General features: G+C 35.2%; 2 pseudogenes; both read right to left on the reverse strand.

The window, feature by feature from the left end:
• Positions 1 to 1,928: 1,928 nt before the first annotated feature.
• LOC134470302 (olfactory receptor 5D18-like) lies at positions 1,929 to 6,616 on the reverse strand (annotated as a pseudogene).
• A 5,810-nt stretch (positions 6,617 to 12,426) lies between these two features.
• On the reverse strand, positions 12,427 to 13,399 carry LOC106028512 (olfactory receptor 4P4-like; annotated as a pseudogene).
• Between the last annotated feature and the right edge of the window lie 374 nt (positions 13,400 to 13,773).

The raw sequence follows: 13,773 nt of genomic DNA on the forward strand, positions 1-13,773 counted from the left end.
ATCTTAATCTCAAATATGCAGAACACAGCCATGAAGAAGGAAACACAACGTATTAAAAATAGTGCAGGGATTGATACCTTAGCTCATTTTTATTTTGTTTTTTCTTCTCTTTTTGAAGGTGCATTTATGTTACTATATGTCAAAGTGTTCTTCTGCCTAAACAATAACTTTAATTATACTTCCCTTTGTTAATTTAATTATACTTCCCTTTGTTGTAGAGTTTGTTTTCCATTTTAAGGACTGGTTTTCTTTCAGAAAAACAATTTGTACTTGCCTTTCAAATATGGCTAAGTGATCTTCAAATGTCTGTATTTATTACAGCAACAGAAAAATAGAATTGTATGTTTGTGTTGAAATTCTTGTGAAAAATGTCAGTGTATGGAACAAATTTCATGTTTAATAAATTTGGTAACTCAATTTATTTGAGTTGGTAACTTTTAAAAATACACATAAGAAATCCAGTGTCATAATGCAAGAGTAGCACCAATACTAGTACTTTTCTAAATATTGGGTATCAACATGAATGCACCCAAAGAATATTCTACAAGGATTATAAAAATATGAGGAAAAAGTATCTTCAAACAATGGTGTGGTGAAACTGGGTATACACACTTCTAAAACTATTGATTGAACAAACAGGCATGCATGTATCATACACATACAAGGGAACATTCATTTAGATTTATGAAAACCTTCTAATTTCATTTGTCTCTGTGTCTCTTTTATGCTCTTTGTAATGGAACTTTTGAATCAATCAATTTGGGTGAGATACATGGGGTGCACTGGCCAATAGAATGCTAATCATGACATAGAAATAGGCTTGAGTTAGCTTTTCATTTTGTATTACTTTGTGATTCAGCCCTTTTTATCAAAAAGTATTTTATCTGATTGAAAGAGAACATAGACACAGATAACAAAGCTATCAAATCACTTTGAACTACAGAATCGAGATGAGTTTACCTGTCAAAGAAGGCCAAATAAGTTTAATATTCAAGACACTCAGACTAATTATCAGTGGGGCTATGTATCCAATAAATCAAAAATAAGCCTATTATCTAGAGTTATGAAATGCTAAAATCTCACAACATTTTGTTATGCATTGATTTATAACTTAACAGAATCCAATGAAATAAATGAGAAGTTTAAAATTAGGATTATCTGTGTTTTTACTTTTTTATTTTTAATGCCTCATATACAATGACCAAATACAAGACATTACTGAATATAATAATATGACTTTCATAAAACAAAGATATACGTTAAATACTTAGAGTAAACCAAGGTTCCCTATGCAAGAGAAAATGAGTATTTCTTTAAATCTTCTGATTTTTTTGTTTGTTTTATTTTATTTTTGTACCAGACGTCTAACTCACAACCTGATGCTTACAAGGCAAGTGCTTGAATTGCTGAGCTAAGTTCCTGGCCTTCTCTCTGAATTTTGACCAGCTATCAGGATACTCTAATGCATTTGACCTATGGCCATTAGGACATGGTACGAGAACAAATTAGAGGTCTGAAGATTTAGCCCAGCAGCACAAGCGCCTGGCTGATGAAGGTGAGGTGATGAGTTCAATCCCCAGTACCAAAAAGAAAAAGAAAAAGAAAGGAAGAAACAAACAAACAAAAATCAAATATAAGCCCATATTTCTGTTATGAAAAAAAGAAGAAAGCTTTATGTTCGCATCCAAAGGATAATATGCACTAAATCTTTGATTCTATTACAAGAAACTTTGGCTTTAGAAATTTAAATGATCAGGGATGAAACTATGTTATTTTCTTTCATTTTGGAGTTAGAAATGATGTGCTAAAATTCAAACTGAATCACTGTTAAATAATCAACTGACTAAGAATTACATCAAACATATAAAATGAAGTTCTTGAAAACTGGGGCAAGTTTGCACAATTTTTCTTGAAAGTACAAACAAATCTTACAGACCTCGTAAGATCTGACATAGTAAATAGGACCTGACTAATTTCCTGATTGTCTCTTTGACCTCCCTGTTCCTGAGGCTGTAGATCATAGAGTTCACCATGGGGATGAGCACTATGTAGAAGACAGAGGCCACTCTGACCATGAGCCACGAGGTGCTGGTGGCAGGAGCACAGTAGAGGAACAGGATGGTCCCATGGAAGATGCTGATTGCCATCAGGTGGGAGGCACAGGTGGAGAAGGTTTTACTGCGACCCCCAGGTGAAGGCAACTTTGCAATTGTGATGAAAATGAAAGCACAGGAAGTGAGAATGATCATCAGACTGCTGATTTCATTGAATGTCACAGTAAAGAAAATGAGCTGCTGGTTAATGTAGGTGTCAGAGCAGGACAGGGCAGCAATGGCAGCATGCTCACACACAAAGTTATTTATGATGTTATTTCCCCAGAAGGACAATTTCAGTAAGAAATTAGTAAGTGTCAGGGAACATATTAGGCCCCAAGAGTAGGATGCACCCACTAACAAGGAACACAGCTTCGGGGATATCACAACACTGTAGAGGAGAGGCTGGCAAACTGCCACAAATCGGTCATAGGCCATTGCAGTAAACACGAATGTTTCTGTCACCATGAATATGCAAGCTAATAAGAACTGTGTGATGCATCCTGTGTAGGAGAGGGTTCTGTCTTCCACAATCAGGTTTTCTAAGAGCTTTGGGTAACTACACTGGAGTAACAGAAATCCACAAAGGACAATTGATTGAGGAAGAAGTACATGGGGGTGTGGAGTCTGGGGTTGATCCTGATTTTGAGGATCATTCCTAGGTTCCCCAGCATGGTGATAGTGTAGATGGCCAGGAATACCAAGAACAGGGGCACCTGGAGATCGGGGTACTCGGAGAAGCCCAGGAGGATAGAGGTGACTCCAGCAGTCTGATTGTTTTTGAACTTGGAAGAAAAAAAATGATAGTATGTTCACAAAAGGTAGTGAATGTATTTAAAGAAAATATAATAATATGAGAAAAACATTTGGAGCTTTAGTGTTTATATCCATAAACTAAAGCATGAAAAATGATTTCAACAAGTGCATCACTTCCCAAGCAAGCTTTTATCAATGTGACAAGTACAGAGGGAACATCAGATCCATCTAAAGAGAGTAATCAAAGAAGGGAGCTCAGAGAAGGAGAAAATGTTCTTGACCATAGTTTAACTCAAATAATCAGATTGTTATTGCTGCAGCAAAACTGAGTCGAGGAAAGGAAAGACACCTGAGGATATCAGGAGGCAGAGAACAACTTTATTTTATGCCAGTGGCTCTGGATGGAACAATTTCCAGCAAATTCAGCCTATGAGTGCCTGTGATCCAGTGCTTTTTTATGAGACAGATTCAGAAGTTACAAAGGCAGGACAAAATAGCCTGGCAGTTACTCTGATTAGCTAGCAGAGTGAGGTCATCAATTTCAAGGATAGATTAATGTTCAGGAATCTTGGCACAAACAGGCATGTTTAGTTAAGCTCTCATAGTTACAGGGGTCAAGAAAGTAATCACAAAGCTATGGATCAGTTATAGAGCTAGGGAGTTTCAAAAGATCAAAGCATTTTAAAAGGACTGATTTTCCTAGTACACTTTTTCCTTTTCAGTGTCATTCCAGAGAACTGAATTCATAGGAAGGGCTGGTCTAGCTTTCACATCAATCTCAGGATAGTGAAATGGAGGTAATAGTCACCCTGAGTCCACCAGGTTTTCCCTACCTCATCTGTTTAACTCTGAGAACTTAGAAGTCATAAACAAAAATTACTGAACATGTAAAATGTCAAATTACTTTTTCTTTTTAGTGTATTTTTCCCCACAGTGAGCTTCACATGTTGTCACACACGTCTTTCCATCTTTTCAAGATCTTTCCTATAGAAAGTGTCCGCTATGTATGTAATATGCATTTTAGAAACCAAGCCATAACAAGACATAAGCCTTGTTCTTTTTACTCTCTTGAGAGTTCACTGAAGGAGCAGCGCCTAAAATTGCAAATGACTCAGTATAACATATATCCCTTATGGTATATTAAAATTCAAATGTATTTGACTCAAAAAGAAGAAGGCTGTGATCGAGAAAGAAGAAAATATTTTCTAGTGTTACAGCAAGTTAATAGTAATTCCATTAAAGGACAACGAAACAAAACTTTTACCTTGCAGAATTACCTATTTATCATGGTAGTGAGATTTGCACATGGATTTTTAAAAACTTTGGAAAGAGTATGGGACAGAATTTACATTCATTAAAAATCCACCACTCACCTCAGTGAAGAATGCTTTGACTCCTCCATTTGTTGAAGTTTCCTTACATCATGAATGGACTCCAGGAAATCTCCTGCAGTGAATTCAACCTTAAATTATAAGAGCAAATCAGAATAAAATGGCAGGAATCTACTGCATTTTCAATGAATATTTCAGTCAGACAGTAAGATCACCCTTTCCCCTAACCTTTTCAAAATCAGCTCTCTGATCACAGAGAAAAGGGAGAATTAAAAGTGGTCTCCTAGCACCAAAGCACGGCACACATGTATGTCACCAAGACCTTAGGGATATTAACCCTGGAGAATGTCATTGTTGGGCTGCCAAAAATTTATATTTTCACAAAAGTTATAACCTTATATAAAAGAAACTGAAGATTTCAAACACATGCGACTGTGCCCACACACACAAGCACACACATACAGACACACATGCATGCAAACTCACACAACTAATTAACTAGTTCAAGGAGAATTCAAATTCTATGTGAAAACAGTAGCAGCATAAATATTAAGAATAAACAGGTACTGGAATGGTACATGAAAAACTACAAGTTGCTGCCTACAAAGACTAAAAAGGACATAAATAAATGGAAAAACATATCACTTTCATGGAAGTCTGCATAGAAATTACACTTCCCAACAGTGTAATTTGCAATGAGCAAGGAGAGGAAATAACACAATTGTGCATCAAGAGATGGGTGAACTTCAGCATGGCCAGATCACTGCGACATGAGCTTCAGTGGAGCAAGCGGAACACAGATACTGTATGATCCCACGTATATCAGGAATGTTTAGATCAGCTTTGTGGACACCAAACGTAGATCAGCCTACTAGAATCAGGGTGGGGTGACAAATGGCACGTTCACATTTTAATGGAAACGTTTCAAGTTTGGGATGTTGAAAAAGTTTTTAAGACTGCAATTATGGCTGCATAACAATGTGAATGTGGTTATTGTTCATATCCACTCAAGGGTAGAAGTGGTGAATTTTCTAAACATTTTAAAATTGCATTTGTAATTTAACAGAACATTAACAATTCAATATTTAGGAAAGTTATTTAAAATAAAAAATTTTTAACACACTTGGGTTGTGCAGTAGGTATGAAATATTCTCAGAATTATGATCACTAAGAGAATGAAAATAAAATTTTTAATGAGATACCACTGCTTAACAGGCATAAATGATTAAAAAATTATACCTAACAATAGGAATTTCTGACAAAAATATGAAATAATTTTAACTTCTGCACAAAGGGCAAAATAATTACACAACACACGATTGTCAAACTCATTAAAGTCCTAGAAATATATGCATAATTTTGACATCTTTTACTTACTTTAAAAAATGCATGATAAACTCAGTATTCCTGCAATTAATGAACATTTTACAGTTCTTTTATTATCTGAAGTGACTCTTGGCAGCTTCTTTTTACCTGCTGTCAAAAGAGAAATGAAATCAGCAGACTGATAATTAAAGAAATATAGAAATATAGAGATACATGTATGCCCAAACTACATGCATATGTAGACAGATACATAAGTCACACTTTGTATAAATCTTAGGTATTAAACTTTGCAAAATGGTGTATTTACAAGTCATTGACAAGGTTTCATATTTTTAATTCTCAAAGAATTTCAAAATATGTTAAGGACATGCAAAGAAATAAATTAAAATTTTAATGTTTAATTAATTGCCTGGTAAATATATTTTATTATATTAGAAATCAACCAATACAAACCAGATCTGTTTAATCTACTATTTTTTGTTTCAAATGAAAACATAAACGGTTTGTTTTAAAAGCTTATCTTTGTATGACACAATGAAAACCAAATGTTGATTCTGTGTTCCAAAAATATTCCTAAGTATACTGCAATTTTGTAGCCAAATAACAAGGTGGTTGGAAAAATTTGTTTTCATATATATATATATTCAGTATTTTGAAATCAATCTTCAAACTACTAGCTGATAGCACACATTTTTGGCTTCTAAATGGTAAAAGTAGAATATCCACTAGATGGCAGAGCGAGACCATGATTTAAATGAAGAATATTTAAAATTACTATTTTAGAGTTTCATTTCAAAAATGAAACTGTCACTTATATTATTAATTACATGAAGGATTATACATTCCATACCATTTTATTTTGTTGATAATAGGTCAAACATCCAAAGATGTCAAATGACCAGTTTTGAATACTTATCTGTTAATGATTATTTTTGTTTTCTGTACATGTTAATTTTGACTATTAGCAATTTCTTAGGACACCACACATGGCCTGTATGTCCACAAGTACAAAGAATGTCTTACTTGAAACTTCCAGTGGGAACTGGGGCTGTGAGAAAGACACCTTAATGGGGGCTCTGGGTCCCAAGCCCTGTCAATCTTCAGTAGCATGTCCAAATAGATCCGTCAGCAGTGAATCCAGTGTTGATGAGATCTCCTGTGAGGACAAGGAGTTAGAGAATGGCTTACCTATTCTGTGGTGGCCGGTTTCTCTTCCTATGACCCCTGAGATTATAATAGAGCTAAGGCCCCAGAGCAATGCCAGGGTTGGGACACGCTCTTGCCCAATGTCTTTTTTTGTTGTTGTTGACCTTGAAGCATGGTCTGGGAGGGGCTCAGACAGCTCCACCTTGTCTCAGTTTACCTAGCTCAGAGCTCCAAGTGTTAGTGCTAAAAGATCAGATTGTTATTTTTCCTTTTGATTTCTATCTCTGTTGTTGAAAACAAGAAAAACCATATTAAGAAAGTCTCCCTGTGGGGTTTGAGCGCCAAGGTTTGCCTTTTGTCTTGGTCTCTTGCCCACAGTGGAAGATATCTGTCTCCATCACAGTCACAAGACATCTGGGTTTCTATGCTGGCTATAATGAGATCCTAGCCCTGCATGGCTGCCTATAATATTTTTAACTGACTTAGCTGCCTGTAGTACTTTTTCTCTGAAGAAGTAACCCAAGAGACCAATCTGACTTCTTCAGGCTGCAGGGTATTGAAGCTGTGGAATGTCAGTAAGGGATACTCTGCAGAGCTTTTAACTAGTGGCCCTCAGTAGTCAGCAGGCATTTTCATCTTGGGTAGCTGTACAGCTTTAAGTCTAAAGGAGACAAAGGCAAACAATCAATTAAGTGTGCAGGAGTCAAATAATAGAATTATCAGGGTATTTATGAGTATAGTTTTAGTAATGGATTCCCATAAGGAGGATAAGAATAAGGTCCAGAGAATTTTAGAAACTGACAGGTCATTCATTTTGTCATACACACATTTAGGTTTTACAATTTTATAAGTACCTCCTCTGCTGTTAGAATGTCTAGTGCCATCTGATTTTTGGAGGATTGCCTGTTTTATTAATTTTACCTTTTTATTTAGGAGACACATCAGCTGTGGTGTCACTTAAGGCCAGTTGAATATAGTTAGTTGTGGTCCAATATGCATCACATAACATTTTTCTGGAAAATGTCTAGTGGATCCCAGTAAAAGGAATCTAAAAAAATTTAGTGTATTTGTTACAATGCCTTGGAGTTTGGCACCTTTTTGGCAAGAATAAACTTTAATCAAAGCATGCACAATCAAAACATGCATAACCAAAGTATAAAACATTTATAATCAAAGCATGAGCAGTAGGGCTGACAGTTAAGTTCAGAAATGACTTTTAGGTTATAGAAACTATAACTCATGGACTCTTAGATCTTTTTGTTGGTGGACATTACATAAATTTTTGTTTTATTTCACTGATGACTTCATGTTGATTTGATGTGAATCTCTTGGCTGGAGCACTAGAAAAAGGCAGATATCTGGATCTGAAAGAAAATATTTATCATTACAAACAACCCCATTTTTATATTTGAAGGCATTAATATACCACCAGATCAGTAACAAAGAATTGCCTTAGTCATATGAACTTTTGTTGGTGTGCCTCCTGTAAGACTATTCAGATTACTGGGCCCTCCAATTGATGAAAAGAGCTGGTTAAAGTTACCAGGTATTCATCAACTGAAGTCTTGTCCAATGTCTCCTCACCCCAAGGGATTTTGTCTGACCAATTGTAGCATCATTTTGACCAGCTGGCAACCTAGGTGGAAGCATACTATTTTAAATCTATAACCTAAGTAAGCCTTGATTAAATGGTTTGAAAATGCAAAAGAAAAAGGAAAAAGATTGTTTTTTTTAAAATTTTTTTAAAATTTTATTTAAGGAGAAAAGAAAAAAAAAAGCAGGGAAAGGGTACAAGTTATACAGATTTACAGAAAAAAAATGAACAGTAGGAAATCACTAGTTAATGGATTACATATTGTCATCTTAGAAATAATTGTTCAAGTCACAAAATTAAAGCTTGTAAAGTGGACATTCCATCAATGATACTGCAAACAGTTCTGTTCATTGAGCCAATAAAACTCTGTGATATTTTCTATCTTATACACTTAAATATACATGCAGTTATATAGTTTGGAGCACTTTCTTTTCCTCTCTTTTGTACCATGACTATTACACATTTTGGGTTTCATTGCTCCTGGAAAAAGATTGTTGAGTTCAAATAAAAAGGAACAGCTATTTACAGAGCAGGCAAATGGATAAACATGGACAATCTGTATAGTATAAACAGACTGGACAGACAACTGATATAGACTGACAGACATGTTAAAAACCCAGAGTGCGCTCAAATATAATTGGTCAGTTTGAACTATAATAAATAGACTAGTGTGAACCTTTTTTGTTGATTAAATTAATTAATGAAATAAGAGGGGCTGGGGATTTAGCTCAGCAGCATAAGCACCTGCCTTGCAAACAGACGATCGTGAGTTTAATCTCCGGTACTGATAAAAAAGAAAAAGAAAAAAATAATTAATGAAATAAGAATGGCAGAAAAGGAACCTAATTTATAATGACTCTGAGATAGGTTGGAAAAGGGAATAAAGAACATGAGTATGAATTAATCTTTTGGGACCAGCCGGACTGAGGTTGAGAAGGCTGTGGAGTGGGAGTTTTAGATGGCCACCAAGCAGCCAACTTCTGAGCAGGCATCTCTGTCTGTGGGCAGTTACTAGGTGATTGACTATAAAATGGTTGCTCATCACCATGTGACAGGGAAACACAAGATGGTGACTGATTACTTGGAGACCCATCACTAGATGGCTGCTGCTGGTCCCATTATGAGGGACTACAAGACGGTGGCACACTGTCATCTAAGGGGTCTGATGGGGAGGGAGGGAGAGTTCCTGGTGGAACAGAGTGAACCATAAGTATTTGGGTGATCATACAAGACAGAGTGAAAGAAGGATATGGTCTGAAAGCAAAAAAGTCTTAAAAATGCAGGGTTTTGAGGCCAAGAGCACCAAGGTTATGAATTAGGCACCCCAGAGGTGTTTTCTGAGAGACAGGAAGTGGTCCCCATGTCTGAATTATAAGTGAACTGAGAGAACACCTTCACCTTGGGACATAAAAGCTTTAGCTCTCCCCCAAGGAATGTGGAAGCTGTCCTGAGTCACATCTATCATAGAATCATCACCTGTTCTGAAAGTGTGACACGGAAAGTACCAACACTTGTTCTCCTTGGCTATCACCTAAGGGTATGGGGCACGGTCCCAGAGAACAAAAATAACAGTTTTGCCTCAGGCTGTGTGACCTAAGAAGTATAAAAACTGCTATCTCTGTCCAGGGACAGGAAAGATAAGTTCTCTGAATCAAGCTTGCAAATTTTAGGAATGAAAACAGAAAACCTTGGAGGGCAGCTCACCTGTGATGAGTGAGGAAGATCACTGTTGCATGTGGAATAGCCGCAGCAAGTAAACAGTCCTGGAGAAAAATATAGGTAATTCATAGGCAGAGTAGCTCCAACTGGGAGTGGCTCCCAGGAGCTCAGGCACTCTGCCATCCAATGCCTGGCACCATTATGAAAGAGTTTTCAGTGCAATAAAAGAGCAAAGTCCAAAAGTAAAAAGTAGCTTTTATTCCAACAACGTGGAGAGGAGTCCATGATCATCGCTGGTCTAGCTTCTTCTGACCAGAAAGTGGGGAAGGGATATACATATAACCTCTGACTGGAGGTGGCGTTTGGGGTGGGCATTGATGATGCGTGAGGAAATGATTGGAATTTCATTTGAATGCACTAGGAAAGGAAAAAGGAAGTTGTAAAAGGGGAAGGAGGAGATGATCTCAAGGCAAATGTCCTCTGATTTTGCCTCCCATTGCCATAATATCATGTAGTTGATTCTAGGTCAAAACTCTTTCAGTGTATAGGCCTCTTATCTACTCTCTATAATAACGCTGAACAATAATTCTAACGTAGTATTTTCTGAGAACTCTTTTGTAAACAAATACATCTTTATTAAATTTTCTTCTGATTGCTCTATGAAAACTCTTTAAACTATCTTCTTCTTATACATATAGGATGATTTGCTTAATCAGCAGTAATATTTTCAGTATTCTGAATTATTCCTTCTTCCTTTCCATGAGTTAATGTGTTTTCCATGGGAAGTCAAAGGGTTGATCATTTTATAACGAATTCTAATAGACTGATTTATTATCACATAACTAATTCCTCAATTCCACCACAATTTATACATATATATTTATATAGAGAGGATATATAGACTATATATGCATATTATATAAAAATATACAATTTCAATTGAAGATTTCAGTTTCTTAGTATCAGAACTTCATTTATCATCAGTTTTTTTGCAACATACATTACTTCTTCATATAGCTTCATATTGCTTGATTTGACTCAGCATTTTTATTAAGAAACCAACCATATGTACATCAGCAGATTTCACTTGGGCAGTGTGAGAAGAGAAAACTAGATCCTACCATACCATTTTATATATATATATATTTTTTTTCATCTTTTTCATTTTTATTGGTACTGGGGATCGAACTCACAACTGCCTGCTTGCAAGGCAGGTGCTTATGCCACTGAGCTAAATCCCCAGCCCCTACCATACCATTTTATTAGTAACTTGTCGATACTACAATATGTTCAATACTACCCTGAAATAAATTGTATAACTTGCATTCCATATCGATATTTTGTTCTCTTCATTACCTGTCATATTGTGTTACTGTTGAAATTACCTTTTAAGGATTTGTCATTTTAAATTTTGAAGGGTTTTCTCTTGTGCTCTTGTTGATGTTATTTTTCATATGCGTTCTCTATGCTTACACAGAAATATTATTTATTTGATATAAATAAATTTCATGTGCACCATTTCCTTTGGAAAAATGTCTTGGAGTACTATTCTCCTCTTCAAAGTACCTTCAGTTAATGTATTGGTATGATTTTTAATATCTACATATTTCTGTTTTTTTTTTGTTGTGTTGTTTGTTTCTCCAACTTTTTCCAAACATAAAGGAAAGAAAAGCACATGCAAAAAAAAGTACCCTAGAAAAATTTGTATTTTGGATCATTTTCCTTGGTACTAATTCTTCCACAAAATTGTGACTGAAATAATATCTGTTGTCTATACATCTGGTATGGTGATGAAATCTATCAAGTAGGTGTGTGGAATGCATCACCGTCATGGCACAAGTATGATCACCTTCTTTTGTTCACATTTTAAACAAAACCATTCACAGAAACATTGTCATTACCTAATTAATTTTATAGTGTTATAATTTTAGCTGAATTTCTTATATAATAAAGAAAATAAATCACTAAATACAAAAGTTAATTTCCAGTTTGGTAAATGACCTGTTTACACTGTTTCTAAACAATGCTAAAACTATTGGTTAATCTGCTACATAAATTTAAAAGAAAAGTAGTATTAAAATTCTGCATCACCATCAAAATTGATTATTCTATTTAACAAAGGTATCATTCTTAGCCTATAATCTTTTTAGTGTAGATATGCTTTTCTACTCATTCTCAGCCTTACTACTGAAATTTTCATTTCATTAATAATCTTTCAATTCCCTATCTTGGACATTTATAAAAGAATGATTTTCATTCAGTGATTTGGATACAATATGCCATCTGCAAGTACTGATTTCTCACAATGAACATAAGCATCTTAGTCATTAACATGAGCTGAGGAAAATAATGATAAGAATAAAGATGGGGAAAGCAGATTAGATCAGAGAGGAGGGTGACCTTTTGGATTAAAAATCCTAGATGTACATGCATATACTTGCCAAGATGAATGCAAATATTATGGTGAAAATACGTACTAATATGATTAAAATTAGAATTAAAATTTAAAAAACTAATGTTTCTAGATACTGTCAAATAAGATTGAGCTGTTGTACAATATTGTTTTGCATAAGTACAACAAATGTTTATCTTCTGAAAATATATGTTGACACCAAACTTTTCTTAGAGTCTTTTTCATCTCTGAATTTCTCAGGGTATAGATTAGGGGATGAACATAGGTGCAATAATGGTGTAAAGGCGAGAAAATATTTCGTCTTCAGAGTAAGTGGTAGAGGGTCTCAGGCAAGCAAAGATGGAAGGTCTGAAAAACAAGATAACAACAGTGATGTGAAACCTGCAGGGAGACATGGCTTTGAGTCTTCCCTCAGTTGAGTGGTATCTTAATGTAGACAGTGTGATGATGTAAGACCCAAACAAGAGGACAGAGGTTATTAACGCAACCATTCCTGAGTTGGCAAATATGAGCACACATGCGATGTAGGTATCAGGACATGGAACTTTCAGCAAAGGAAAAATATCACAATAGTAATTGGCAATTTCATTGGGACCACAGAAGGGCAGCCAGGTTATCATAGAAAACTGGGAAAAGGATTGGGCAGCCCCACCAGCACATGCAGCCACAATAAGGAGGTTCCACCTGCTTCTGTTCATGATGACTATGTCGTGGAGAGGATTGCAGAAGGCAGTGCAGTGAGCAAAGACCATAACTGTGAGGACAAAGGTTTAAATCATTCCAAAGAAATGTATGTAAATCATCTTATAGAAGATGGTCTTTTTTGTAGTAGGAGATCACCAATCATTTTGGGTGTTACACTGCAAGTATTGCAGATGTTCATAGAGGATAGATGACTGAGAAAATAGTACATTGGTTGATTAAAAAGGGAACTGCAACAGACAGAGTTAAGGATGAGAAGGTTTCCCACCAACATGGCCAAATAACAAAACAAAAAGAAGATGAAGCAAAATGTTTGTGTGTTCTGATCAGAAAAAAGGCCTATGAGAATGAATTCTGATATGTTTGTCTGAATTTCCATATATAGTACAAAATGCAAACATAATTATCTTAGGAAAAATGAATTTAGATCAAAGCACTTGTAATAAGATTACAACCACATAAAGATCACCAAAAAAACTCACAGAAACTAATATATAAGTGAACACATTAATAATATTGGTTTTTGTTGCTATTTCACTACCAGTAGTGCATGAAATTTTTTCTAAGCCATCTATCATATTTGTAATATTTTGAATATATATAATATATTAAATTGTGAAAATGTAATGACTGAAAATTGTCATTTGAAAATTAAAGATGTTCCAGTATTAATATTTAACATTGATCTACAAGTAAGAATTCTTAACATAGTGCAGGACATTTATCTAATTTAAATTTTATTCTTTGTTCATA

The sequence above is a fragment of the Cavia porcellus genome, unplaced genomic scaffold, assembly GCF_034190915.1.
Source record: "Cavia porcellus strain 051 isolate PalLab524CR breed Dunkin Hartley unplaced genomic scaffold, mCavPor4.1 scaffold_17, whole genome shotgun sequence".
Taxonomy (NCBI): domain Eukaryota; kingdom Metazoa; phylum Chordata; class Mammalia; order Rodentia; family Caviidae; genus Cavia; species Cavia porcellus.